This window comes from Rhea americana, unplaced genomic scaffold (assembly GCF_003343005.1).
Source record: "Rhea americana isolate MKP2758 unplaced genomic scaffold, rheAme1 scaffold_115, whole genome shotgun sequence".
NCBI lineage: Eukaryota > Metazoa > Chordata > Aves > Rheiformes > Rheidae > Rhea > Rhea americana.
In genome coordinates, this window is record NW_028185206.1 from 757,498 (window position 1) to 762,198 (window position 4,701).

Consider the following 4,701-nt stretch of genomic DNA (forward strand, 5'->3'; position numbering starts at 1 on the left):
GAAGTGCAGATAACCAAATAGGGTGAAAGCTCTCATCTTTTTGGTTCTTAAATAAACCTCATATCCAAGTCTACTACAGGCTGTTACTTATGACAGTTTTACTATAGCTGAGCAGGGAAATCATAGATAGGTCTGGCAACTGGTGAGAGCCAGCAATGGAAACTTTCAATGTTGCAGTTATGTGCACGCAAAATTTTGTTAAGTTTCATTCAGCTAAACTCTGATTTCCATATACTAGTCTTCATAGAAGTTATTCAGCAAATTCTTTTCCATATGCAAATTATTCCACGAGTAATTTAAAATTGGCCTTTTTGTATTAATATTCAAGTCTAGTGCTAGCAGCTAAGCTCAGATGGAGATCAGCTTCACCCACTGCTCCTCTATAATGCACAGCATGCTTCATAGTCAGCTGAGTTCCTCAGGACTACTTGAAACATTTCTTCCACCTGAGAAAAAAGATGAAGTAGCTAGGGCTTTGCTTTGCCTGGTAAGGTGGCTGGCGCACAGCTGGGTATTAGAGAAGTGGGACAGAGAGCAGAAGGTAACTGGGATCAGACATCTCTTTCCATCTCCTCATGGTGAAGAAAGTTCTTCAGGTGACAGATGATAATAAATGAGTATCGTGTGAGTACAAAATATAGTGACACATATACTTGCACATGACAGTTTTTAGCATTACCCCCCATTTTCCTGCAGAAACCATTCCATTGGCTCAATTCACTCTGCAACCCACCTGTTATTGTAAATTCTCATTTTCCCTTAAAAACATGAACTAGCAGCCCAATTTAGTGATTATAACAGAAACAGGAGGCACCGAAGAGGCCAACATTTCAAACTGCTGGAAATTAGGAAGGTATTCTTACCTGAGCCTATGCAGAGTACAGTGCTAGTTGAGACACCTGCCCCTCTATATAAACAGGGTGATAAAATAACACTGGACCAAAAACCTAAGAAAAATGAAGATCCTCCAACAAGCTTTTCTGATTTTACAATGTTAGAGAGACATAATATCAGTTGTCCCTCTATGACTGTGCTTGACTAAACACACAAGATAAAACCAATCAATACAACAAAAGAAAAAGAAAATTTAAACTATCACTACTTTTCTCACCCCTTCTTCTTTCTCTGTCTGACCAAATTACCATTTCCATACCCTTCATGTCCTCCTCTTCCTGGCTGTAAACAAATTGGAGTTATTTGTCTCGCGTGTGTTAAACTTCGTAGCAGGATAGCATCTGATTTCCCTTTGAAGTCTTGCTGAAGCAAGTTCTCCAAAAGAAAGACAGACAGTATCTTAATGGGAGAACGTACTCTCCCAGGGTTTGGAGAGGGGGGAATTAGGCAGCTTGTCACTGCAATGCACCTAAGGCCAGGCACCAGGACAGTCTGGTAGCTACTGCTACAGAGTGCAACTCAAGCTGCACGTAAAAGCTGTCTGGCACAAGCTCGACTCTCTCCTGAGTCAAGAGGTGTAAAGCACACAAGAAATGTCCCGTTTCCTCCTTTACCTATTGACCAAGGGAAGTAGCCCTTGGTGACACTCCTGCTCATACTGCTACATATCAGCAGGATGACTTGGCCTGGTTTTCAGATAGGAGGCCTGAGCTAAAGGCTTGTGTAGGGGCTTGCTGGCTGCTCAACTCACTGGCTGTCCAGAGCTCATCTGCAATTTAGACTTTGCAGTGACAAATTCCTTTTTAAAGGTGCCTGGTGAGATACAAGCAAGATGGACTATGGTGTAGAAAGTGAAAGATTGTTTTGGGTGTTTCCAGTGGCCCTGCTGACCTGAAGAAATAAAACCACAAGAGTATATTCCCCCCTCATAGAGAAGAGCATGCTTAGCTACTGACATCATTTTTGGAAGTTATTGGTGTGATTCCCTGCACAGTAGGAAGATAACCATATCTGCCTCAAAGTGCTTTAAGCCATTAAAGAGGGGAAAGAGGCATTTTCCCTTCCCTGTGGTTGGGAATGAAGTAGTTTACTGTTTACTTTTCTAGCTTTACATCATTTCACATTTTGCAGAATATGCCACATGGTAGCTGCACTAAATAGCCAAAAGGTAATTCAGATAGTAGCTCAGCAAGCACAGCTACTTTATAGTCTCATAACACACTTCATAAAAGCTGGGATATTATGGAGTCTGAAGGGCTACCTGCAAAGCAACAGATATTATCAGAAAACTAGATAGCATTTTGACTTCATGATTTGTTTTATTTATAGTCTATTTAAAATGAGAGCCTTCATGTTGTGTTTCACAGGATTATAACAAAAACCTAGATATTAACGTGGGAGAGCATGATGGGTGGTTTCAAGGATTATACTGATGTTCATTTCTTGACGGCAGAGGAAGAGGGAGAGGGAAGGCAGGTTAATATGGTATGAGAAAGTTATGGACGGTATCTTCATGTTAATGGATTTCTTATCAAGTACAGGATGATCACAACTATTTCTGATTGTACCGCACTGTAGTGAGATGTAATCAATAGCGTGTCTCAAATGTACACTAGGATCCCATACTCGGAAACAATTACTCAGACTTCCTCATCAAAAATGCAAGACCCACATTAATGCTGCACTTTGAAACCAAAGAACAATATATGTGACATTCTGAAGCAGCATTTGTTTATGTTTTCTAGCAGCCAAATGCTAATTCAGACAATAAGGATAATCTACCCATCCCTCTGGGAAAAATGTTACACTACCAGAAGGTCCAGACACTAAAAGCAGAGTAGAAGAGCTCTGTAAAAAGAGGAATCAATGGCAGTATAACACTCCCACACCCAGCTTTCAAAGCAGGGACTGCTTTTAAGCCATAGAGGTTCTATCAGCAACAGCAGCATAAAACAGGTAAAGGTAATAAAAAATAAAACAGAAACCTACATTTGTGTTCACCTGGGCAGGACTTTGATGAGGGTAACATTTGCCTGTAGCACATCTTCAAATCAGGGTCAGTAAGCAGGGGTCTGCCAGGCTTCCTACAGTGCCCTGAATGATAAATAGACTTGACATTTCTGCTCAGATACTCCTACATATTCACGCAGAGCTTCCCTAGAGGACCACATGTCTGTGTCTCGCTTGCTTCATGAGGTAAACAACAGCCAAAATAGAAAGTCCTGATGTGCGCATTTGATGTCCTCAAAAAATATCAGAATGGTCTGCAATTGCCCAGGCTTCCTCCAGCTCTGAGAGAGGATTAAGCAGTAAAGTCTGCACTAATCAAAAGAAGATGCTTGTTTTGCCACCTTTCATTTTAGGAGCCCATGAAGGTGACACCCAGCTCCATCCCTGTTTTTGTGTTGATTGCAGCTTGCTCAGAGCCATGATTTGTTGTTGGTGAATCTCATTTGTGAGACACCTGCATGGGGAGGGGAGGAAGAAAGTCAAGGGGACCTGAGAACAGCCTCTTCAGGTGGGCACGAATTCTACCTGTCATGTCCTGCTTCAACAAGAAAGCAGGGAAACCATTGCAGAAGTACCGCCTAGCTTCCACAGAGATCATCCAGACCCTAGTGTACAAATTTGTGATACATGGTAAGGACACAAGCATTTTTTTGCTCTTTCCACATACAGGATGGTTGATATGTGGCCCACAAACAACACTTACAGTAAGAAAACATGGTTTCTATACTGCTCTCTGCTAAATCTGATATGTATTATGTAGTACTCTCATGCATATCAGTCCTTTGAGAGGCCACATACAGACACAAAATCCATCAGCTCAGAAATGAAGATGGCAGAAAAAAAGTGTTCTATTCTTTCCACATGATTTATGAATTCTCCAGTAGTCACATTCTCTGTCAGGACCAGAAGACATGAAATAAAGCACTTTGATCTGTCCTGGACCCACTATGCTCCAGCTAGTGGATGCTTTGCTCACTGTTTTTCCGGTATCCATGACTTAGGTCAAAGTAGAGCCTGTATGACCTCCTTCCACCATTCCCTGAGGGTATCACCAGACTTGAAACCCACACTGGGAACTGTCTTCACATACTAGTTTTTCCCCTCTGAGGTCAGCAGGGAAGAACTGAGGGCAGTTTGCAGCAGAAGCCCTCGTTTTATTCCTTAGCCAGCATCCCCAGAGGGTAGGTTGACGGATGGTCATTCATTCAGAAGTGTGAGGACCTTGGAGGCCACAAGAGGAAGTGAGCTGTTGTTTGCATGGATGTGAGCATCCAGGAAGGACCAGTATGATAAGTCCACTCTACTCATTGTCAGACACAAAGATACAGCATCTCCCTTCCCTCTTGCCACTCTCTTGCTGCGTGCCACACACTTGTCCATTTAGGGAAGAGGCATGGCAGAAGAAAAGACCACCTCTTACTAATGTTAAAAAATCTAACCTGGAATGATTAATCATGCCCAATGATTCTACTTCCTGAAAAAGAGGATGACAGAAACCCACCAGCACTGGTGACTACAGAAGCAGGTACAAGTCTCACCAAGTAAAGAAAAGAAAAATAGTTTGCTTGGGAGTAGGTTTTTTTTAAATATGCCCTGTGGGAAGGGCTTTTCATGAGCCAGGAGGGCAGACTGGTGACAAAGGAGGGTGGTAAGCCATTCTGACTTCTGCAGTCTTACTGGCAGCACAAACAAAGCTGCTTGGGACAGGCATTGGCTTTTCAGACTCAAAACTTGTCTCACTTTTTGCTTATGCAGATAATTTTAGCTGAAGGCCCAGAAATGCTCATTTTCATGTTT